This window comes from Wyeomyia smithii, chromosome 2, assembly GCF_029784165.1.
Source record: "Wyeomyia smithii strain HCP4-BCI-WySm-NY-G18 chromosome 2, ASM2978416v1, whole genome shotgun sequence".
Classification (NCBI taxonomy): Eukaryota; Metazoa; Arthropoda; class Insecta; order Diptera; family Culicidae; genus Wyeomyia; species Wyeomyia smithii.
Genome location: NC_073695.1, coordinates 217,355,396 through 217,382,172, shown reverse-complemented (window position 1 = coordinate 217,382,172; position 26,777 = coordinate 217,355,396). Strand labels below are relative to the sequence as shown.

The 26,777-nt window shown below is 40.0% G+C and overlaps 1 protein-coding gene across 9 annotated transcripts in view; it reads right to left on the bottom strand.

Annotated features, from left to right (window-relative positions):
- Positions 1–26,777, bottom strand: part of LOC129725242 (protein O-mannosyl-transferase TMTC1-like) — a 577,063-nt gene that overhangs the window by 374,499 nt on the left and 175,787 nt on the right. Inside the window, exon 1 of one of the 9 annotated variants that reach the window (XM_055680809.1) lies at positions 19,872–20,133. The exons of 7 other annotated variants lie outside the window; for them this stretch is intronic. The gene's annotated coding sequence lies outside the window, so the exon portion shown is untranslated. Of the gene's footprint in view, positions 1–1,300; positions 1,964–19,871; positions 20,134–26,777 lie in introns of those variants that run through there. One more of the 9 variants, XM_055680802.1, reaches the window with a different exon arrangement.

The window sequence follows — 26,777 nt, the reverse complement described above, 5'->3', positions numbered from 1 at the left end:
AATCTCGGTAATTTATTGCCGAGAACGGCACAACCGAGCGCTCGGTTAGCAAAAAATGACAGCTATCACATTTGGTGTTAGGAACGAAACGGGAATAGTCTGTGCTTAGTGAACAAATAAAGATTCAACAAAGATTTTCATCATTGGCGTCATCCACAAATTACGTAAGTATTTTTTCGAAATTTTCAGAACCGCTGAGAAGACTTAACCTGACTACGGTTGGTATCACGAATTGTTTGAAGCACTCTTCCATCAATTTTAGTTCTACTAAGAACCTGTTTTTGATGACTAGAATGACTGGCATTGATTCGAATTCGATCTACGAATCACCGCAGCGAGCAGGATGCAAAAAAACTAAGGAAAAGTGTGATCAAAAAACCTTGAATAGTTTGGCAGCCAGTTTGATGGACTAAGCTCCATTTTTCGGTTATATTTGCTCTGTGGTAAACAGTGTCGCAATTTTATGCAAAAATTCAATGTAATCTTAACGCGAGTCAACACGATTTTTGTTCGTGTTGACTCGCGTTAAGATTTGCCAATATCCGATCACTGCTCACAATTCACTAGACCTATACATTCATCAGCTGAATTGCATTTTTCATTTCCAAATTTTAGCGTTTCATTAGAGAGCAGAAAGAAATCAAATAAAAACTGACAGGAGTTGCTGTCGAAAAAGCAACCCGCATGACCTGGTAAACATAGCATTCATAGCCAAATAGTTTTTCGTGGCTTTAAAATCAGCCTTAATAAGATTAGCTTTAGAATTTAATTCAATCATTCTAATTTCAACCCTTTATGGGTATCTACATACGTGTGTGTGATCGTAAATCTGATCCTATTTTTACTATAGTTACCAGAATGAAGGAAATTTCCCCCCAGCACTGGCAGGGTGATTAGCCCTTGTTTTATTGGATTTGTTTACAGCGGTTTTTTTGGTTTGCTCCATTTATTACACTATGTTTTAATACGTGTCTGTGCTCCATTGTTTTTGTCGATAAATAAGCTCCCCTCCCAGTTGCCGGTTTTTTGTGTGGAAGGCAAACTGCAAACGGAAGAGAAAATTAACCGGGAAACATACATCGTACCCGGGATGGATGGCAAAAGTGAGAACAAAACCGTACCGGTCACCAACGCAGACACCGCCGCCGCCGGCCAGACGGCAGTGGGTGCCCGGGTGAGCCGCTTGTGCCGGTAGCTGGTAAACGGCACCAGGTGAAATGCGGTGACAGCACACAAAAGAATGAGCGATTTGGTTGTTGGTTGGAAATGAAATGGAAAATAGCTACCTCAGCAAACCTACCGTATGCCACTGGCAATGCTGGCGACTTTTGCGGGGTGCCTGACTACGGTGACACATTATTTGCTCGGCATTGTGCTGGTGACATGCTTCCTGAGCTGGTCTCTCCACATGTGAGCGTACAGTTTCACACACACATACGTGCACACATTTTCAACCTCATGAACAGCTTGTGGGAAAGCGGTAGAATTTTCATTTCATTCGAGCTATTTTTATGAACGGTAATATTCCGTAGATGGCTGACAAGAAAATAGTCGCACCGAGTGAGTGCTCTAGAAGTTTTCCTATTGTATGCAAAATAGCAGGTTTGAGGGAGCAAATAACGGATCTTTCCGGTACGGCATGAATGAATCGGATTCGGTACCGTGGCGTGCAGATTGCTTAATATTCGAAGCGAAGAATTTCGGTGTGTGTGCAGATAAGATTGACGAGCCAAACGGATTTGTGACGTTTATAAGCGTTTTGCTTCACCGGAAGTAGCTTTTCCGGTGAGTTGCTTTTATTTAATTGTATACTCATTTCAATAGTCTCATAGTGGTTCGAAACTCATGACAGCACTTTTTTTTCGATGACGGTAATATGGCTGCGCTCTCCCTATTGAGAAATTCCCATAAATTACCGCAAATACCTTTTTTTGCTGCTTCTGTATTGCGATAACTGAAGATAATTACTTTGGCAATTAGCTCGTACCTGCAAAAGGAGAAAAAAAAAAGAATAAATTATTTATTATGTTCAGACCATAGTCGTGAACGCGGGAGGGGTTTCGGATTCTCAATCCTTCGTGCCGAAAATCCACATATGTAACCTTCAAACGTTTCACAAAGCATGAATTACGCGAACAAATAATTGATACCATTTAAATGCTATTTAAAAAATCTCGATTTCGGTCAATCAAAACTAAAACTACATGTATAATCCGATTAAATCCTGCCCACTTATCACACACTCACACACCTTTCCGCCTTTTTACTTATCCTAGGGTACCACCTCCCCTAATGAAGTTTATCAGAATGCACGCCATCCGTTGGTTGTAACTGGTCGCCACAAAAGCCGGAACACACAAAGCTGAAAACGAACTCTTTTTACATTCACGATTACAACCGTAATCGTAATCCGCAGTTCACTCCGACTTTTACGACAATCGGCGGCCCGGCAAACAAAGGCATCAGAGGAACAGTAAAGTTTACAAGTCGTCCAGTTATTTGCTCGGAGCTGAGCTGCAACTCGTGGTGTAAGCAAACATCACCGAAGGGATACCTAACTTTTACCATCCTTCTTCTCTTCCTAGTTACTCCTGCACCCTCGGACGGGATGAAAGCTTACCGCTAATGATGCTTGAATTTATTCCGTATGAGAGTAACGCAATCCATGGGTACAGAATAGGATTAAGCTTTGGCATGATATTTCTTTGCATCCCTTTGTTCCGGTTTACGTTATACAGTAATCCAATGACAAGCATTTATACGGAAACAATTTTATGTTAAGACTAACTACTGGAACAAGTGTTGTGCCAAGTGTGACAGTAATCACAGGGACATCCTGCAGCTCGAAAGAGTTATACAAATTAACGACCGGAATCTTAAACGCAAGTGTTTTTAATTTTTGTGTTACCAATTGTCTTAGTCTCAGAAGAGAACAATGTCCTAGTGTTTCACGTAATGATGCTGTGCGAAAAAGTTCCGTTTAATCCTAAGACCCTCTCGGTAGTAGACAAGCACATACATAATTCGTGGCTAGCACCGCCACACTAAACTTTGTTCGTTCGCCTCAAGCGTTGTAGGCCTCTTGTCCCAACCAACGGTCCGCGGCGTGCTCTTATACTGCCCTGATGTATGCGAACGAGATGTGTAAAAGAGAATGGCTCGGAAGTAGTTTGTCACATAGTTGAGCTACAGAATCGTGTGGAAGACGCGCGCGGCGAACGGTGAATAGCGAACCTGCTGTGCCATTCTGTAATCGCGTACAGCAGTTTGTACACAAGCTGCTTTATATGTACTGTCGGTTGGAATTACTGCGAGCCAAGATGAAAGGCAGGATTTGATTCGTGTAGGACAGAAGCCGGTCCACAGTTTGCTCCATAAGAAGCATTATCAAACTGTTTGAATACACGTAATCTGTGTATCCTGTCCGGTACTTCGTAGTCTGTAGGTAGCAAGCAACTGGCGCCTAGATGTGATTGCCTTGGATCCGGACTGTGGATGGCAGAAACGTACTATACGCAGAGAATGCCAACAGGATTGTCCGGTGGCTAGTGTGGTTCGTTAAGTTTGTGCGAAAATTTGTGTGCACTTACAAACAGCAACCGCTTAACCTAGGTGGGTAACAGAAAATACGATATACAGAGCTCATGGGAAAAGGTACTTATTGACTTATTATCCAAAGGTACTTATTGACAAGTCGTTTCCCTACAGGGTGCCATCCGAAATACGGATTTGCACCGGATTTACGGTGGAAATAATGTGTTTGATAAGAATAGTCTGACTTAGCATAGCATAGCGTATTTATTTGTTCGTGGGTTAACCGCAATTGTGAAAAGCAAATCATTGCTCTAAGTGATCACACTTTTTTATGATAAAAAAAACTAAATTAGCTACGGTCATTGCAAATCATTGGAGACAATGCTTCTAAGTATGTTATTTTGCTGCTAACAGACCAAGTAATCTTTGCATGATTTACATGTAACAAAGCTCTGCACAGTGGTACGACAGCTCAAAACTCGAACTAAACTCATTTGCTCTTCGAATAATGATTTTATTGACATACTATCTTCCGAAGATATTTAGTGTATAAAAGGCTCAAATCAGAACAAAAAGTTTAGTCCGAAACTCAACGCTCAACCGGGGCGTTGCAAAATCTAACTTTTTAGTCTTACATTTCAGAGAAATGGTTTCTTCAGCAAAGTTATAGATTCTTACAAAAAATTTTGCCGAAGACACTTTTTTTCTAACTCTTCTTGTTTTGGATATATAAAGTTTCATATTGCACTTGTCTTTACAGTTATTTTTTTTTTTCAAATATACAAAAAGCGGTAACATTTCGAAGGTAATAATGCTCGGCATATATTTGTATATCGTTGAAACACACAACTTTGTAGAAGACACAAAAAAGATAGCTTCCACACAAACCGAGTTATTTCCAATAAATGTTAAAAAAGCTTCATTTTGTGTACACACCAAGATAACAAAAGAGCAAAAACTGGCATAGAAAGCATACAATGAAATATTATCATAATCACTCTATAAAATCACTTTGAACGTTCGTCCTTTTCAATATCTTCATTGCCTGATATGAAATTCAAAAAAAAAGTTCATAGTGCAATTGCAGGGCGAATGTCATAAACTTCAACTAGTAATAGCATTTGACAAATTCACGCAAAGAATCGATCTAACTGTAAAGATCTTATTTTAGTACCATAATCTAGTAGGCATTTCCTAGTCCTTAGGTATGAAATATTTGCTGAAATATTTGAAAACGAAAAATAATTGTTACCTTCATAGATACAGATTAGACCACACCAGAAACTTTTCTAGAACGGCTGTAAATGTTTATTTACTACACCGCTTTCTGGAATCAACAGATCCAATTATCAGCAGTTTGCGAGACAAGCCACCTAATGAGCTCTGCGGTGATGCAATATACAGGCTAGATGTTAATGAGAAGGATAATGCTAATTCTGATGGGGATGATCTTTCAACTTTATATTTTTTATACATTTATTTAAGCAAAATCAATATATAAAAATATAATTTAACTATTATAGTACGTCGAAATCGAGTAATTTGTCCAATGCTTCGTTTATCCATAAATAGGCCATAAGTTTGTAATCGCTTCTCTGAGTACTGCAACACGCAGTAGAAAATTTACTGAATAGTTTGGCATAACCTGAAGTTAGCAGATCAATGCAACCTAGTGAGTTGTAGTCTTCTAAAAAGTTGCTCAGGAAGCCAGAGGACTCAGGTCGGGCGACAGAATGGCTCGAGCCGCAACCAGTGCATGCGGTTTTGATTATTTTTAACATAGTTTATCTTGTGAATTCAACCAGTTGAAAACTTATGGATTTCAGCAAAGTTGTTCAGAAGAACAAGCAAGACCTGAACCAGAAGCCCCGTTGTTATCCAGGTTCGGTATGAAAAACAGTTGTCTTCAGGAAACTTATTCATTAGGTCATTGGTTTTTGATTCATGGAAATTAGGCCACTACATAGTTCAAGTAGTGGGAGTGTTATTAACTAAATTCATTTCGAGAATTCAACCAATTTGAAGATTTAAGTATTCAGCAACTCAGCTATAAATGTTTCTCAGAAGAAATAATGCTATTAAAATTACGAACTTGGACTTGGACTTGGACTTGGACTTGGACTTGGACTTGGACTTGGACTTGGACTTGGACTTGGACTTGGACTTGGACTTGGACTTGGACTTGGACTTGGACTTGGACTTGGACTTGGACTTGGACTTGGACTTGGACTTGGACTTGGACTTGGACTTGGACTTGGACTTGGACTTGGACTTGGACTTGGACTTGGACTTGGACTTGGACTTGGACTTGGACTTGGACTTGGACTTGGACTTGGACTTGGACTTGGACTTGGACTTGGACTTGGACTTGGACTTGGACTTGGACTTGGACTTGGACTTGGACTTGGACTTGGACTTGGACTTGGACTTGGACTTGGACTTGGACTTGGACTTGGACTTGGACTTGGACTTGGACTTGGACTTGGACTTGGACTTGGACTTGGACTTGGACTTGGACTTGGACTTGGACTTGGACTTGGACTTGGACTTGGACTTGGACTTGGACTTGGACTTGGACTTGGACTTGGACTTGGACTTGGACTTGGACTTGGACTTGGACTTGGACTTGGACTTGGACTTGGACTTGGACTTGGACTTGGACTTGGACTTGGACTTGGACTTGGACTTGGACTTGGACTTGGACTTGGACTTGGACTTGGACTTGGACTTGGACTTGGACTTGGACTTGGACTTGGACTTGGACTTGGACTTGGACTTGGACTTGGACTTGGACTTGGACTTGGACTTGGACTTGGACTTGGACTTGGACTTGGACTTGGACTTGGACTTGGACTTGGACTTGGACTTGGACTTGGACTTGGACTTGGACTTGGACTTGGACTTGGACTTGGACTTGGACTTGGACTTGGACTTGGACTTGGACTTGGACTTGGACTTGGACTTGGACTTGGACTTGGACTTGGACTTGGACTTGGACTTGGACTTTAACTTGGACTTGGACTTGGACTTGGACTTGGACTTGGACTTGGACTTGGACTTGGACTTGGACTTGGACTTGGACTTGGACTTGGACTTGGACTTGGACTTGGACTTGGACTTGGACTTGGACTTGGACTTGGACTTGAACTTGGACTTGGACTTGGACTTGGACTTGGACTTGGACTTGGACTTGGACTTGGACTTGGACTTGGACTTGGACTTGGACTTGGACTTGGACTTGGACTTGGACTTGGACTTGGACTTGGACTGGATATGGACTTGGATATGGACTTGAACTTGGACTTGGACTTGGATATGGACTTGGACTTGAACTTGGACTTGGACTTGGACTTGGACTTGGACTTGGACTTGGACTTGGACTTGGACTTGGACTTGGACTTGGACTTGGACTTGGACTTGGACTTGGACTTGGACTTGGACTTGGACTTGGACTTGGACTTGGACTTGGACTTGGACTTGGACTTGGACTTGGACTTGGACTTGGACTTGGACTTGGACTTGGACTTGGACTTGGACTTGGACTTGGACTTGGACTTGGACTTGGACTTGGACTTGGACTTGGACTTGGACTTGGACTTGGACTTGGACTTGGACTTGGACTTGGACTTGGACTTGGACTTGGACTTGGACTTGGACTTGGACTTGGACTTGGACTTGGACTTGGACTTGGACTTGGACTTGGACTTGGACTTGGACTTGGACTTGGACTTGGACTTGGACTTGGACTTGGACTTGGACTTGGACTTGGACTTGGACTTGGACTTGGACTTGGACTTGGACTTGGACTTGGACTTGGACTTGGACTTGGACTTGGACTTGGAGTTGGACTTGGACTTGGACTTGGACTTGGACTTGGACTTGGACTTGGACTTGGACTTGGACTTGGACTTGGACTTGGACTTGGACTTGGACTTGGACTTGGACTTGGACTTGGACTTGGACTTGGACTTGGACTTGGACTTGGACTTGGAGTTGGACTTGGACTTGGACTTGGACTTGGACTTGGACTTGGACTTGGACTTGGACTTGGACTTGGACTTGGACTTGGACTTGGACTTGGACTTGGACTTGGACTTGGACTTGGACTTGGACTTGGACTTGGACTTGGACTTGAACTTGGACTTGGACTTGGACTTGGACTTGGACTTGGACTTGGACTTGGACTTGGACTTGGACTTGGACTTGGACTTGGACTTGGACTTGGACTTGGACTTGGACTTGGACTTGGACTTGGTCTTGGACTTGGACTTGGACTTGGACTGGATATGGACTTGGATATGGACTTGAACTTGGACTTGGACTTGGATATGGACTTGGACTTGAACTTGGACTTGGACTTGGACTTGGACTTGGACTTGGACTTGGACTTGGACTTGGACTTGGACTTGGACTTGGACTTGGACTTGGACTTGGACTTGGACTTGGACTTGGACTTGGACTTGGACTTGGACTTGGACTTGGACTTGGACTTGGACTTGGACTTGGACTTGGACTTGGACTTGGACTTGGACTTGGACTTGGACTTGGACTTGGACTTGGACTTGGACTTGGACTTGGACTTGGACTTGGACTTGGACTTGGACTTGGACTTGGACTTGGACTTGGACTTGGACTTGGACTTGGACTTGGACTTGGACTTGGACTTGGACTTGGACTTGGACTTGGACTTGGACTTGGACTTGGACTTGGACTTGGACTTGGACTTGGACTTGGACTTGGACTTGGACGTGGACTCTAAAACCCGCCAAGCATATTTTATCAGGTTAATGATATCCCCGTGTTTTCATACTCTGAACTCCTGTTGATTCACGCGCCTGAACCACGCTCCATTGTACAGTTTGCCATCAGGCGTTGAACGCTGAATGGTACGCACGAAGACTCCAAGTCCTTCATCCTATCTGAGACCACTATCCGTCCCTTCACTTCGTGTCAAAATTCATTGTCACATACAGAGCCTGACAAAGTCATTTTCAATTGACAATTATTAGGTTTTAGTGACGCTTTGACCCGTCGCTTTCAATTGAAAATCATTGTCGAGCACTTCGTGAGTCACATGAAATCCAGTCGAAAGCTTTTACACTAAGGGTCGCTCTTTATGCGTTTTTTCAAACGGGATATATTTACAATAACGCGAATTATTTTCACTCGATTCGAAAGATCATTTGTACGCGGTATCAAATAAGTTTAGTATAAGTATATCTGATCTAATCTTTTAAATGCGGTACAACCAACCGCGTAAAAAGCGACCCCAGCGTACTTTGATTTTGACAACTGAAGGGCTTGAAATTGATTTGTATCAATTAAAATTTAAATTGAAGCTTTTAAATTGAAAGCGGAGATTATCACCATCACTCTCACATGACAATTCGCAATTGAAAATGACAATGATCGCTGACGGAGACAGGAGACTTCCATACGGAACTTCACCCATATAAAGGAAAGAGGGAGGATATATTGATCGGAATTTGCGTGACGTATTTATTGGATGCCATTGCCGTTCTAACTACGGCTTGCGGTAATAGAAGACTATCATTAAACGATGCTATGCGGTGCTAATTTCAGTTGAGACGCGGAAGGAAAGGAAGAAGAAAAATAAGAAAAGAATTAAGAGAAAATGAAACTGTTCCAAGCGGTGGATATTCAGTTTCATAGGTTTGTTTCGAAAATGTAGAGCCCTGGTCACACATAACGATAGTACAATGGTACACAAATTTTACCTTCCAATAACGAAATACAGTGTCAATCTATGAAACAGGATTTAGAAAAGAATACTCAATGCAGAATTGTATAGTGGAATTCCTCGACAATTGCTACAAACGAGTCAATGACCCTATTTATAGACTAGATCTTATTTTCCATTCAACAACACCTCGAATTATTGTTCACTAGTGTCTCATTGGTTACTTACTGTCTCATTGGGTTCGGCTTTCCCTAGCTATCGTTGCATATGGCAGGGAGTTCGGTTCCTGATTCCGTTTGCCTCTTCATAGGTATTTCTCGTTTCGTGCCTGAAGAAGTATGCGTACTTTTCCGCAATTAAACTTTCTCACTGCTCGCGTTTCTATCTTTAGTTTAATTTCAGTCACTATCCCTATCCCTATTCCAGTGTTAGCCGACTTAGGGCTTTGGAGTATTATATCTCAAGAGGTTATGGGCCCAGCATATCTTGGATTGACCGACGTAAATCGACGTGTGGAAGAGCTGAGAATTTCTGGTGATCGAAAAAGCCGGTGCTACTCCGGTACATGAAAATCTAGCCCTTAGTGTTTTAAGCCGAAGAAAATTAGGATTTTTAAAAATTAGGATCGTTGGAGTTAATCTTTGAATGGTCACCGTTATTTTGTAACGTTCTCTCGTTAATAGTATACATATGTTATTTTTAACAGACCATTGGTTTCAGGCTCACTGTGGACCAAGGACGTGAATGTTGCTCGAATATCCAAAAGAGGTAATGCGGAGCTAAAAGAATCTGGGTCAAGCCAATAATAGCCTTTTTTCCCTTGTAGGAGCCTATAACCACTGCTACCATTAGTAAGATATATTGTGGTATACTCCGCGTTACTTTATATGCACTATCAGTTCGTTCCATCACTATGGGTATCAGTGATAGTCGCCCCCAGACATTGCATTTCACCCCAAGAAGGAATGGCTTCTTTGATGAAGTTCCTTACCTTCGTTAGTTCAGCAGACCATATCTCGTTAGGCGTAACGACACCTTTTCTAAGAATACGCAGTCTTCACTGAATCAATGCGCTGCATTGGCATATTAAGTGTTCCGAGGTTTCTACTTCAGAATTACAGAAACGACATAAGTCATCTGTCAGTTTACCTATTTTTTTAAGGTGGTACTTACTCGGACAGTGTCCAGTCAGTAGGCCAGTTAACGTACTTAGATCAGCTTTATTCATACTGAGTAGGCTCCGTGTGATTCTATTACATGGTGTAATGAATAGTTTAGATTGTCTTGCTTTGTAGTAAGCCCTCCAGTTGGCATCAATCATCATTGATTCCCAGCCTCTGAGCTCAGATTTAAAACAGGATGAAGATACCCCACAGAATGGCTCCGGCCCGATGAATGCAGTGGAAGAACCAATTCTTGCTAAGGAATCGGCTTTTTCATTACAGTCCATACCAGAGTGACCAGGCACCCAGTATAGATTAACAACGTTTGTTGCAGTTAGTTGTCGTAGGGATTGAATACAATCCCATACCAACTTCGACTGACATGTGTATGCTTTTAATGCATTGAGGGTTGCTTGACTATCTGTGAAAATACAGATATTGGCTTACTTATATTTCCTAGCTAAGCAAATATTTGTGCATGTTAAAATAGCATTTATTTCAGCTTGAAAAACAGTGGGCCACTGTCGCATTGGAATTTATACATTGGTTCCTGGTCCAGTGACCCCAGCGCCTGTAGATTCGCCCATTTTAGAGCCATTTTGTATAAAAAAGACTGATCCTGGACAAACTTTAGGACCTCCTTTTTCCCATTCGCTGCGATTGGATTCAATCACTTTGAAAGGAACACTGAAGTTAGTCCTAGAGTCCATCCAATCTTCATTCATGGTTACTAAGGTGTTAGGTTGGAAATTCTTGAGGATTTGTAAATGTCCCTTTAAATCCTCTTCCTGAAAAATATTAGCACGTTTGAGCCTAAGAGCACCTTTTTCGGCTTCAAGTTGTACATATTGATGCAAGGGTAGAAGATATAAAAGTGCTTCTAAGGCTTTGGATGGTGCACTGGCCATTGCTCCTGTTATTGATAAGCATGCCAGACGTTGTAGTTTATCTAGCTTCTTCTGAGCTGATATTTGTGTGGTTTTGGGCTACCACACTAGCGAAGCATATGTTATTCTGGGTTTCACTATTGCTGAGTGTATCTAGTGGATCATCCTCGGCTTGAGTCCCCACTTTTTGCCAAATGTATTGCTGCAAGCCCAAAGAGCGTTGTTTGCTTTTGAGATTGCATACTCTAGATGGTCGTTCCAGTTGAGCTTATGGTCGAGCATTACACCTAGGTACTTAGTGCTCTTGGATAGCACCAACTGTGTTTCTCCCAACTTGAGAGTTGCAATATTATATTTTTTCTTTCTTGTAAATGGGATTATGACTGTTTTAGAAGGATTGACGTTTAGTCCTTCAAGCTTGCACCATTTGAGTGTGTAGTTTAAGGCGGATTGCATCCTATCAGTAATAGTAGACCCGCATTTACCGCTAACTAAAATAGTAATGTCATCAGCGAACCCGATGACTTCGTATCCTAGGTTTGTTAAATTGTTAAGAAGATCATCGACTACAAGAGACAACAATAAAGGAGTTAAAACCCCTCCTAGCGGGCAACCTCTTGTTGGTTTTGTCGTTAAAGTTGATCTTCCTAAATTGGCTGTGATTAACCGATTATCTAACATAGCAAGTATCCAGCTCGAGATGCACATGTCAAACCCTCGATTTAACATAGCTTTCTTCATAGATTCATGGGAAGCGTTGTCAAATGCTCCCTCAATATCAAGAAAAGCTGCCAGTGAGATTTCTCTAGCGTCAAAAGACTTCTCTAGTTTTGAAACCAACGTGTGAAGTGCTGTTTCAGTTGATTTACCAGCTTGGCAAACTGGAATTTGCTCAATGGTCTACTGTTCAAATATGATAATTTGATATGTTGATTGACAGAAGTTAGACTTATTGGTCTGTATGCTTTGGGACTTGTCTTGTCACGTTTTCCAGCCTTAGGAATAAATATGACGCGGACTTCTCGCCATTTACTAGGAATGTAGCTTAGTACCATGCTAGCCCTGAACTCTACCAGAGATGGGACTAAAATATCCGTGCTTTTTTGTAAAAGCACTGGATAAATCCCATCTGGCCCTGGCGATTTAAAGGGCTTTAAGGAATCCACTGCCCATTCAACTCTTGACGTCGTGAATATTACACTGGCTAATTCTTTAGCTTTAACCTTGTCCTGAATTAAATAATAGCCTTACTTATTTACTTTTTCGGCGACAGACCGATTATCGATCCAATGCCGAATCTAGAATACGTCGCCATGTCACTCGGTCTTGGGCTGCTATCCTCCAATCTCCCCTAACACCTATTTCGCGGGCATCCTGTCGACAGCACACATCCAACGAGTGCAAGGCCTACCTCGAAGTCAACGGCCTCTATCGGGATTTCTGCTAAATATAGTCTTCGCTGGTCGTTCTTCCGGCATTCTAACTACATGTCCAGCCCACTGAAGCCTGCCGTGTTTTATCCGCTTAACTATATGCGCCGATGTGTACACCTGGTACACTTTATGGTTCATGTGTCTGCGCCAAACACCGTTATCTAGTTTGCCGCCAGGTATAAAACGCAAGATCCTACGCTCAAAACACCCAGAGCTCGCCAATCGGCCTCTTTCAACGTTCATGATTCATGGCCGTAGAGAACCACGGGAAGAATTTGTGTTTTGTAGAGTGCAAGTTTAGAACGGGTTTGCAGACTACGGGATCTCAGCTGGTTACGTAATCCGTAGAAGGCCTTGTTTCCAGCTGCCATTCGCCTTTTTATCTCACGGCTAACCTCGTTGTGACATGTCACTAATGTACCCAGGTAAATAAATTTGTCAACTACTTCAAAAGTTTCCCTATCTAACACCACCTCAGCACCAATATCTGTCGAACTACCACGCTCTCTATAGCCACCATGCATTTCGTTTTGTCAGAGTTAATGATGAGCCCTATTCTCGAAGCTTCCCTCCTGAAAGGTCCGAAGCTCTCTTCCACTGCTCTACAGTTGATACCAATGATGTCGATATCATCCACAAAACCTAGAAGCATATGAGACTTCGTAATGATGGTGCCGCTTTCTTGCACGCCAGTCCTCCGTATAGCACCCTCCAACGCGATGTTGAACAATAAGTTTGACAGCCCGTCTCTCTGCTTCAACCATCTAACATCACGAAGGAGTCCCATATCTCACCGGCTATCTTGACGCCTTCAAGGGTGGCATGTTTTAGCCTAATTAGTTTTGTTGGAAAACCATGTTCGAGCATAATTCGCAATAACTCATTTCTCCTAACTGTATCGTACGCTGCCCTAAAGTAAATGGACAGAAGGTGAGTCTGCAAGTTGAATTTTCGAAATTTATCAAGGATCTGTCGCAGGGGGAACATTTGACCCGTAGTGGAGCGTCTCTCTCGAAAACCACATTGGAAATCGTCAACAAAGGTCTCCGACAACGGCCTCAGTCTATGAAACAGAGAACGGGAGAGAATTCTGTGAACAGAGGTGAGAAGGGTTATGCTCCGAAAATTACTGTAGTCCAGGCGGTGGCCTTTCTTGTAGATCGGACATGTGAGACCCTTCAACCAGTCCGAGGGTACTTCTTCGTCGTACCACACTCTCAGCATGATCCGCTGTAAAGCACGATACAGCTGTTCGCTCCCGACTTTGAAGAGTTTGGCGGGAATGCCGTTCTTACCAGGTGCCTTGCAGTTCTTCAGCTCTTTCACTGCTTTCTTCGCCTCGTCCAGGGATGGTGGGTCCACAGCCTTGCCTTCATCACCATCCTGCTCCTTTCATCAACGCTGTTTTTTACACCGTTCAACAGCACACTAAAGTGCTATTTCCAATGCCTGGCCACCTCCGTTCTATCGGTAATCAGGGTTTCCTTCCAATCGTTCCATTAAACGTCCTGTAGAAACTTCTCGCATCGTGCCTGGAGAAGCAACCTTCACTTCCGCAAGTTCGGTATTTTCGATTTCAACCCTACAAAGGAAACAGTACTACCCAACTATGATGAGAGCTACTGGGCAGCACTGTGTATCTGAGGTTATGCATCCATCCTGATTTGCGCTATCCAACGAAAAATCGTTGGCAGACATTGAAGTGGATTATCTGGCACCTCAAAGGAACGACCATAATGCGTCTACGTTGCAGGCGAGATTAGAACAGCAAGCCACTCGTAGGATTTGTTGATGCGAACTTGCCTTCCGACACAGAAGACCGCAAGTCGATGATCTATTTTGAAGCCTACGGTTCAATGATTTCATGGGTATTTCTTCAAGCGAAACCCGATCACCGGACTTATGGAAGACTTGAATTGCAAAGCGGTGGTGGACTCCGTACCGTTAAATGAAGACAATCAGGGCTGCATTGGGCATGATTGGGCCAGCCAAGAACGCCAAATCGAAGGGAATTAATCATATCGACATCATGCACTAATTTATCAAGGACCATGTTGCTGCCGGAACGTTGAGTTGGAACCAATCTCTCCTACCGAGCAGGTAGCTCGAAGGCAATGGACGTAATTCGATTCCAGTTTGTGAAGAGTAAAATTGGAGTCAATAACTGGGAGGGAGTGTTGGGGATTTAGCAATCAGAGACCCCGACAAGCTCTAACACAGCAGTCAAAGTTTATTGGCATCACCTTCTCTCATAATACCTAATCAAACCATCAATCATCAGGAGTTCACCTCATCAAGATCAAAATTCCAATTTCAATAAAATTCCAATCCCAATTCCAAAATTAATCTTAATATCAATCTCATAACTGGCGCAACACGTTTTCACCCAATTGTTATTTGCTAACATTAGTTTTCTTTTGCTTTTTTCGTTGTTTTTCAAGAGTATATAATCTAAAAATTTGGAAATCGAATTGCAGATTTTTAATGAATATTCATAAAATGTGTCACATTTCAATACGATGAAGGCTGATTGATGTTTTGGAGTATAATTAAATGGATGACAAAAATTTGTGAATGAGTAAAAACCTCAATATGTACGAACAACACTTGCAATTTTACCTATGCCTCGTTTTTTCGTAGACATCCTATACCAAAAACAAGCCGTACATTGAATAATTGTTAGCATGCAAGTTAAGAAGGCTATTTTAGAGAACATTTCTACTGAGTAACCGAGTTCAGCTCCAAAAGGCTACAAAGTTATTATTTTCAACACCACAAGCAGTGTCAACAACCATTTATAAACACAGTTCTATAACAACCAAATAAACTATGGTAACTATACAATCCCAATTTAACTTTATCTCGTAAAAACATTTAAGCCTTACTTTTGAAATTTATTCCGAAACAAATCAAACGGTTCGATCGGCTTCGAGCTGAGTTGTTGTCGAATCCAATCGAACCGGATAACCTCAACCGAAGAGAACGTTATTTTGAATAAAACATAAAGCCCACAAGTTATACTGATTTTTTTCTGTATGTTCTACAACTGCCATCACAAAGCTAGTACAACATGTGACACTGTGAGGTAAAACGTGACCGAAACCGAACATGCCTAGCAAGTGTCCTGTTTTCGATCGAAGCGAACGACATGAGGGTAACTAAGCTGGTCCGAAGTTTTCGAACTTTTTCTACTCAACAGCGAGTCGATTGCACTCTGGACTGGATTGACTGTCAGTGCAATAATCGAATCCTGCATCAGTGGAAAGCTCGATTGGTGTTATTCTAGTTTTTGTGCTGTGCAAAAATATTGCCAGAGGCATACACGATATTTATCGGATTAGTTTGATAATTCGTAATCTTTTACGATTATCTCTATTAGTAATTTTAATTTCATAGGATATCGGTACCGCAATTCTAACTAGCATAACTATTAAAGTGTCACTTCGTCTAACTGCTGTTGTTAAATAAATAAAACTACCATTTTTTTGAAACACATTGACCGAACAATAATTGCCGTAAAGTTTCTGTGGCAAAAAGCTAGAAAAACAAAATGTCCCCTAGAGAAAAAAAACGAATGTACATCAATCAAATTTTTAAATTGTGTCACCAGCATTCGCAATTTCGGTTGTCTGATGGTCAAAACCATTTTTCCGAGCTTGACGTTCATCCGGGAAAAAAACCCTCACTCTGATGAGAACTTTGAACATACGTATGTTTATACATACGTACATCCACACCAGTGACAGACCATTATCCAACTCTCTCGCTGGGGGTTGGCACATGTGAACCCCAACTTGATTGCACTACTATTACCCACTTATTCCAGTCTCACTCCCAGGACCGCTTTGGACCCAACAGGACCGAATGCGAGGCGAACACACTGTTCGCTTGGCCGAGTTGCACTGCAACAACAGCGGAAGTGAACGCCCAGAATGGAAAACTTGATGAAGTGTGTACAGCTGGGCGGTGTTCGCCGAATCGGGGTTCGCAGCGCTCGCACAAAACACAGCACCAAAAAAGACCAGCGTGATAAAACAGCGCGCACTATCGCGGCTCTGGGTCGTGATTTTCCGATCGACAGACAATGAACTGGAATGATCCTTTGCTCGCGCGATGCTGGACAGAGGTAAAGCGGTCGAAGCGAACGTCAATAATTCCGAGTGGACGGGGCATTTGACGTGATAATTTATCTTGGGTCATGTAAATAATTAAAAAGATAAATATTAAAATTAACATTGAGAGAGGATTGAACAGGGATTTACTACCAAAATAAAACCGCGTCAACTGAATGTGGTGTGCAAAGTTCATTTGTTGGTACTTGAACTGATGCAGGAATATTTTCAACAATTTCGTAAAACTTCGTGTTGTGTCTCCATCATAACCGCAAACTAAGAGGCAAGCATTAAATATCACTAAACAAACAGTTTTCAAATGAAGTCAAAACAAACCACACATTACAGCAACGCAAAATTACGGCTGGCATCAGTTCACCCCTACTCACTTCATCCACCCTTTGTATTGGACGGATAAAAATTGTGCTTTTCCATCGGAAACGTCTTCAAACATGGGTTAGCCTACAAGCACCAACATCCGTGTTGGAGTCAAAAATCATGTTCTCGACTTTCAGTTATGATAAATGTTCCACTTCGGTACATTTCGACGCACCTCTACTGAATTCTCTGAGCTTACTTTTACATGGAAAATGGTTGCACATTGTTTCAGTAGTGTACAGTAGAGTGACCACGAAACGGCTCCAATTTCTTTTCTAAAGCTCAAATAAACCATGTTTACTGAATTTTTAAACAGTGCCTATTTTTTGGAGGGGACAGAAACTTTTTATGAAAATGGGTATATTTTTGATTCGCCGGTTGGAACCCTAGTCTATGCATACTAATCAGCAAGCAGACCCTCGTGCGTAACTTCCAACTACAAGTTCATAAGTAATATTGTTCTTCTGACCAGACTCACGTAGCTGGGTATTAGGATAAAAGCCGTCCTCTAGCGTTATCTCTTCTACCAAACAACAGGCTAGACTAGGTTAGACTAGGCTGTCGATGCAACGAAATGAACATTATCGCACACATACAAACGCTTAAGCCCGCCCACATGTGGAGCAGCAAAATAGTAAACTGCGGTATCAACTATTCCAGCAACACTCCCCAAAAGCTTCTTGCAAGGCTAACATAGTGGTCGTAGCAGCAGAGCGCAGTTTCCGGTTGCAGACGTGAAGATGTAGTACTTTTCCAAGTCAACGAACACGGAAATGTGTATAAAATATATGTCTTGGATTATAAAGTAATAAAAATGAACCCGGTAGCCAAGCGAGTGTAGAACGAAGTGGGAAACGTAGGTACAGTAATGAGGAGTAAAAATGTTCACACTTCAAGTTGTCTGCGATGAATGATTTTACATCCGTTTAGGGGTAAGGATAAATGATATGAAATAATCTGAGTGGTCATTGATTGTAATTGGTAAATTGTTTGAAAATGGTTATAGAAACCAAATGATCATCGAAAGCTAGGTTACAAATTTGTGTTCTTTCAATTGTAATTTTGTCCCTTGGAACCAATTTACAACCAGCGTTTTTCGACGTAGAATTTCGTCTTACTTTAATAAGGTGACATGTCCATAAATCAAGAATGGAGTGAAACGGCAGGATGAAAGAATTCGAATCCTTATGGGCTTGTTTCCACTGAACGGATTGAAGCCATGGGCTCTTGTTTATGAAATCATTTTTTGGAACATTTCTTTAGCACTAGAGGCTAGAAGCTCTTCGTGCTTTTTACGTCCTTAATTTTTTTTTTAAATCCAGTGTATACCTATAAAGAAAAGTCTCGATTCACACTAAAAGTCGTCGCGGTTTTTAAACAATTTATTGCTTTGAAAATGGCTGCCTTCAAAGCACAGCGGGTAATCATTCTCAAACACGGTCACCAACAGACAAAGAGCCCAAGGTCTCTTAGAGTTTATTGTATTATAGTACAAGAGTGGAATCTTTGTTTCTTTGTATCTCTGTCCTCTTGTCACCGATAGTACGATCTGCCAGGAGATACCTGATGCCGCTTGCTCCTGTGCCAACTGCAAACTATAGTCAGTGCGTTGCGGTTTAAATAGTGGCCTGCACCTGTTTGACACCTGCTTCGAAAAAAACAGTCTTGACATCCATGGTAAGTGCATACATACATAATATACAAAATATAAACTCTAAAATAATTATTATTGTGTTGAAAAAGAGTAAAAAATTAATAATAAATTATGTAGCTTTTCTTTCTATAAAAACGTTAAAAGATTACCTAAACATTCGAAACTGAACTACCATGGAGAAATCAGGAAAGAAAAAATATATAATATTTCAAAAACAAGAAATTTTTTAAAATTTTTTTCACGTGGAGCATACGTCACACCGAATAAACAAACCCTTTTGGCTCTGAAAATATTTGAAATCATCAATAGCATTTTTCAATAGCTTCTCAAAAATGAGTCGTGTTCCAAAAAATTAAACCAATAGCACAAAATGGCATCTTTTACCCGTAGAAATGACTATGCAAAGTTTTGGCCAAATCAAAAATGATAAATGAAAAAATATAAAAACTGAGACATTTTGGTGGAACTACTCACTCTCTAAACGATTTTTTGTTTAGCTCGCTTGAGTGCACTACGGCACTTCCACTAGAAGTGTAACTCTCAGTGGTCATGTAGAAATTCAGTTTTCATTCCGATTTTAAATAAAATTTTTTGTATGGTTTTACGCTCACTCGACTATAACCTTCCATATTGGACAGATCGAAAGAAGAAAGCGGCAGACCGCACTGCAGAACATTGTTGCCCATTGTCGAACATTTCCGAACATGTTAGTGATTCTGTACGAATCTGGTGCGCATACTTGTCATTCTCCTCAGTATGTGGAAAGAGTGGAGAAAAAAATCACCGCGCACTTTCCTTTCAGTATGTGCCTGCGTGTAGCAAATGCTTTCACCACACTGCTCTTATATCCACTCTAGAGTGTCTCAACCAACTTACAGAGAGACAAACACACTTCCAGCTCACCCCACATCTGATAGAAACAAGCGGGGTGAATCACTCTACAGAGAAAACGCAGAAGTACACCACAGTGTTCACTGGCAAGTAGTCCGGAAAGTGAAAAAAAACCTACCTGGCAAAAGTGTAGTCCTTCTATTTTTTTTTATCCCAATCTCTTTTCCTATTCTGCCATGCTCAAGAAACAAACTGTAAAACGCACCGCAAATAGCTCTGCTGTGTATTTTTAGTGCGTGATGTCCATACGTGTGAGAAAGTACACCATAGTTCATTGTCTCGCGAGAGAGAGATTTCAGATTTCACTGCGGTGCTTTCAGGAAGCTTACCAGATAACAATCGTCCGTCGTTCTCTTCTAGCATTTGCGTTGATTTGCTCTTCAGTGTGAGAGCAGTGGTTTCCGCAGTGCAAGATTTCTCCTGCACTCTAGAGGTTTTCTGAGGAAAAAAGGCAAGCATGCTGGCGCGTTAGCTTTTAATCATTTAGTCACGGCTAACAGTAAAAAAAACAAGAGAACTATAATCAACTCGCCATAGGCAAATGACAATCTAAACTGACGATAAATTAAACAAACTCTCTGGTGTCATTATTATAAAATATCAATGGCACTTTTTAGCGCCCCAAGGTTATAAAATTGAAGTGGTTGATATTCTTCTACCAAAACGTTATTCAAATGTTATATCAGACGTCAAAGATTGTCGCGACACACGGTTGGAGCGATAAATTTAATAATGATTGCTTTGGCATATGACAATTTGTGAATGGATTAGCAATATTTACTTGTTATCTAGGCATATACGCGTTTGATACAATTTTCGAGAACGGGTTTCAGCAAAAGCACTATTAATCCCTTCAGTTCATAAGTGCTAACAATAGCTACTTGAAATAAGGAAACATTCATAAATGACGTAGTATTTGAGGGGAAGGGGGTGGGGGTTTTGCAGTTGCGTGACAAAATATGACGAGGGGAAGTGTAGGGGGTCAAGCCACGCTACGTATCAAACATGAAAATAAGAAAAAAATGGATTGGTTATATTTGTTCTTTTTTATTACTGTTTTGTCTGTTAAGGATAAATTTTATTACTTTCCCGTCTTTTCTTGTTCATTTATGATACAATGGATGTTTTTGAAAAAAGCTACGTTATTGTCTAGAGGGGGCTCTGATTCTGGGACGAAATGCTACGATGGGGAAGGGGGAAGGGGGGGAGGGTTGGTTTAGTCAATAAAACTTATAAAAAAACTACGTCATTTATGCATGCTCCCTAAATAATTTTTGGGCGCTAAAAAGCGCCATTGGTGTTGGCACAAAATTGACAACCGGTGAGCCTGTTGTTGATGATAATTTTCGTTTTCTTGTGATTTCTAGCAGTAAATTTCTTCTAATTTTATTTTAAAACGGTTTCACGAATTTGCATTAAGTGTTGTGTAGCTTTGAGTAAAAATTTAAGGACTTTTTAAGGATTTTTAGCGACACTTTCGATTCGCTTGGCCTAAAATCGGGATTAGTGGCCTAAAAGAGGACTGATTGGAGGAGGCCTATATCATCCTGGTTCGGAAAATACTCAAATAAGGATACACTGCTGGAAATAAGTATGAAGACAAGCGACGTTTGGGCTAACAGAGCACATGTACACTGCTTTATAGAGTAACCTTCCACGTTTGTTTTCTTGATTGTGTATTTTTAAAGATATATAAGTGCTATATTCGGGTTTTCGGCGTGGAAATAAGTATAAAGACCATAATAGTCTTTTAAAAGAAACATTTTCAATGAATAAACTATAACGAAATAGTAATGCGTAGCATCACCTTTATTATGTAAGACCTCTTGCAGTCTTCGTGGCATAGAAATTATAAGATTTTTCAAAAAATCAGGATCATGTTTAGACTATTCTTCTTGTATTGCGCGTTTCAGTTAACCAGCCGTTTCATACTTTCGTCGTTTTCTATCGGATCCAAATCAGGACTGCAGACTGGCCACTCCAAAACAGGGATGTCGTGAAGCTTCTCTTTTGTAGCTTTCGACGCGTGACAAGCAGAATTATCCTGTTGAAAAATCATATTTTCGTTCATAACATTTTCGGAGAATGAAATTAGAACTTCATCTAACAGCTCGCAATACATTTTGAATTTATGCGTGATGAAATAAAACAAATCGGCGTTTTCCCAACTATTCTAATACCGGCCCATATCATCACTGTTCCTCAACCGAAGTTTCGTTTCTCTCTTGTTGGTCTTTTTTATCTTTGATCGTGCCAGCGACTAGTGAAACCATCTGGTCCATCGAGGTTGAATGCCTTCTCGTCACTAAAAACCACCTTTAACCATTCATCGTCCCGAAATTGATACTTTGCAGCGAAAGTAAAACAGGCATTCTTGGGACAAGGCAAAAGTCGAGGTTTTTATAATAACAATATTGGGACCATCGTTCAAAACCTGACGAATCTGACGAGTAGATACGGACAGGTTCATTTCTGCTCTGATTTCATCCGAAGACAGTTTCTGATAGACCGCCATCCTTTTTATCTCCTGTTTATTTCTTGGCGTCAAAGAAGATGGCCGTCCAGATCGCTTCTTTACGTCATATTTTTCGCCCAACCGCAGGAAGTTGTACACTATATTTTTGCTCCTACCGATCCCGGTGACAACTTCTCGGAGAGAAAACCCTTGTTCTCGAAGAGCGACAACTCTTCCTCTCTCAAAATCGACCAAAGCACTCATCCCAATTTTACCGTTATTAACTCATTTCAACTGCTTCGAAACACTAATGTCACCAAATAACCGCTACAAAATGAAACAGACTGACCAAAAAAAGTGTCTTTATAATTATTTCCAAGGGCAAAAATGGAATAACTCGCTCATGACACCATGCTTGGTTTCGCTCTTTTGCTCTTTGAATGCTCATTAGGCTGTATTTTGTCAAAGAGGCAGAATTCGAACAAGTCGTATATGAAACGCTTGTAGAGATACTCTATCTCCACAATTTGTCCAAACATTTTATTGTTGAAATTGCCATAAGTACAGCGTAAAAGTCAGGCCAAGCTTGTAAAACCGGAAGAGCTGCTCTTCTGGTACCTACGAAAATAAAACAACTCTGGCTATGGTACTATAGCAATTTCAACATTAAAATGTTTAGACAATTTGTAAAAATAGAGTGTCTCTACAAGTGCTTCATATATGACTTGTTCGATTTCTGCCCCATTGACAAAATATAGCCTAATGACCATTCAAAGAGCAATAGAGCGAAACCAAGAAAAACGCACATATGCAACTCACTAGCACATTCACAAAAACAATTATTTGATTCGAATATCTTACACTGTTAACTGAATCCAGTGAAAAGTGTGTTGTCTTTACACTTATTTCCAGCAGTGTATTGGGTGGTATTTGACTATTTTATGCTGTTTTCTAGGAACCGGGAGTTGCAATCACTGCACACTGGGAAAATGGAACCCAACTAATCGTCGCTGGACTGGCATAGAATTTTACGTCAAATTGATCAATAAATTGATTGGTGATGATTTCACTCGGTGAAAGGCACGAGCAATGATTCATATTCTGAAAAATACGCTAATATAGAGTAAAAAGCGACAAAACAAACCCTTGCCTATGCCCTGCACACGATGTTAGCATCATTAATCTTTTTGTTGACTAATTTTACATAAGAAATGCCACATTTCGGTCGTGATTACTTATTGAGCAAACCTTGACCCCAATTTCCATTGGGTTGTCAACCTGAAATATAACTTTTCTTAGGTAAAATTGATGAACAAATCGATTGGTGATGGTTTCAACCTGTGCAGGGCACACGTAAGAATCTCTAAACCCAAAAACACACAAATATAGGGTAAAAAAGGGCCCAGCGGCGATTAATTGGTGGTTATTTGTGTTCCGCTTTGCCCAGTAACAATATGACAGCTGGGTAGATTTTCAGCCTCTGGATATTATCCTGGTTCCGAAAATACTATAGTATTCGGCCGTTTTCAACTCCGATTGGTAGAAATCTGCATTCAAAACCAGGCTCCACATTTTTCAATAGTGCAGTATCACAATATTTCACATTTAAGTGAACGCTCAGCTAATTTTTCTATCGACTGCTGTAAGAACGAACTAATCCAATAAAAACAAAGTGAGTTATGAGCATTTGAAATTCGACAATTTTCGCGAGGCTTTAATATTTCCAGTATTTCAATTTGCAGCACTCTATCAGAATATAGATTCGTTTCCTCCTGTTTATTCTTTGTAACGCTGAGATTTCTTATTCCCTAGTGGGAAATTGGGAAGAACATGAGTAAAAATGTTATGTAAGGTTGGGCTCAAGATTAAACTATTCTAACATGCATTAAACCGAGGGAACGTTCTTCTGGATATTGCAACAATCAAACATTTCACGTTCGCGTTTGAAATAAGAATGTTCTTTATTGATTCTTCCAGATACAGCAAAACCTTAATCCTAGTCATTTTAGTACAAGAGTAGAAAGTAGAGAGGGAAAACATAGCTATTCACATAATTGTCAACCAATCGTGGGCCAGCTCAATAACGCCGGTACGATTGGTGAAAGGAGATACATAACATACAAGCGTGCGCGGCAGGCGCAGTTAGCTTGAATGTTATTTTATTTATTATTTTCAGCCATGTGCGCACATCGCACTGGGCTTGGGATAGCTCTGGATAATTTACTTATGGGTGTAATTGGATACTCACTATGGCACTAGGGCATTATGCAACTCAAGTGCATTAGCTCCTTTAAGCAACTTGTGAGGTTGGAAATAATTTATTGGCTGGGAAAGAACATGACCCAGAATAACTGCTGGACATGTACTTTAGACTGGTGAGAAAATTAAAGGATTTGTTAATCGTTTTGGGACTTGTGGGAATCATGAGTGGTTTGGAAATTATGGTTTGTGAGTGGGAAACAAAGCAATACTTTGCTTTGGCTTTTCTTGAAAGCATATGGGTAAAAGGTTTCTTGGGAACATATGGGAAAAAGGTAGATTTCGTTATTAATTTATGGTCTTGGGAAAATTATCTTGAAGTTGTGGGAAATTCATAAAATTCAAAAAATTCATAATCTGGGATATACCATACCATCCCTCCAAGAGGAACATAAATGGTGAAATTGAAATGAAACCATTTATTGTTGTCAACACTTTGGAGTAATTTGAAAAATAGGATGTGCTATGTTTTCTCTTACAAACGGTATTTGAATTTTATTACATTGAATGATCATTAATACTGTGCTTTTGACATCGTTTGATTACTTATTTGAATTAAAATACATGAAAATGATTTTAATTTATATATGCTATCTGAGTATATAATATCTTGGAAATATTTGAATACATGTAATTTGAAATGTAATATGAAATTTAAGTTTTTATTAAACGGTTTTTGTGAACTAGTATTGAATGGTTTGAATTGATGTTTTTTATTTTGCAATTTGGATCTAAAAGTTCTTCTACTATATATGGACCTTCATAAAATGGATCTAGTTTTCTTCTATTTTCAATTTTTAGATAAACCGTATCATTTATTTTTAATTGGATCGGGTTTGTACCTATTTCTGTTGAAATTGTTCGTTTTACTTTCTGTTCAATCAATTTATTTTTTGCAATTTCGTTCGATTTTTGTATTTTATATTTTAATTCTTTACTATATTGTTCAAAGTTGTAAACTGGTTCTATTCCTTGTTTGAAAATTTCTTGTGGTAATTTAGCTTTAACTCCAAAAACAAGTTCATGTGGAGAAAATCCATGATCTGTGTGTGGAGTAGTATTGTAGTTAAAAGCGTAAAATTTCAACCATTCATCCCAATCAGATTGATGCTCGTTAACGAAAGATCTCAGGTATTCATTTAAACATCTGTGATTTCTCTCGAGCGCTCCGATTGTCTGAGGATGATAAGCTGTACTAAATTTTTGTTTGATATGTAATATTTTGCAGATCTGATCAAAGACTTCATTATTATATTCTGTTCCTTGATCGGATCTTAAAGTTAAAAATGTTCCATATGTTAGTATGAAATCATTAACCAACGCTTTAGCGATAACATTTGCTTCTTTGGTTGGTACTGGTATTAATACAACGTATTTTGTTAGATCGCATTGAATAGTCACTGCGTATCTATTGTTATTATTACTTTTAGGTAACGGACCAACTGTATCTATTGATATAATTTCAAATGGGAATGATGGAGTTTTAGTTACTATTTGTTTTTCTTTTGTATTCTTTATGAGTTTGTTTCGTTTGCATAATTCACAGGCCTTGATGAATTCTGCAATCGATCTTTTCATATTATTCCATTTGTAAACTTCCCTTATTTGAAGATATAGTCTATGTTGTCCTACGTGTCCTCCTGTAGGTGTGTAATGATAATCGTGTAATATTTTCTGTATTACTTCCTTTTTTGTAACCATCATTGGTGGTTTATAAATTATAATTTGTATAGAATACACTAGTGTATTGGCTATATTTTTGAAATTTTCGACAGTAATCATTTTGAATATTTCGTCGTTAGTCGACAGCGCTATTTTTCCTTGATTCATTTTTACCATGATATCCTCTAATTTCAGAAGAGCAGATTCTAAAATTTGACTTCCGTTATTTAACTGTTGATGCACTTGTGCAACAATTTTACTATTTTTCTTGATTATAAACTTTAATTCATTTGCGACTACAATTGTTTCTAATTTAAGTAATTTATTTGTTTCAGAGGGGTTGTTAGTCGAGTACGCGGAGAGGTGATCAATCTCTTCTGGCGTCGACTCCCGTTCACCCGTAATAATATCATTTATTTTATTCTTTCGAGTCTCTCTAGTCATAGATCTCGTATTTACTTTTAATATATTTATATTCTTTAACTCGTCTGAGGTTGTAATTATTCTAGACAACGCATCAGCTCCTACATTTCCTTTTCCTGGTATGTATTCTATTGTGAAGTCATATTCTTCTAAATCGAGACGCATTCTGGTCAATTTAGAAGTAGGATTTTTCATTCCAAACAGATAAACCAAAGGTCTATGATC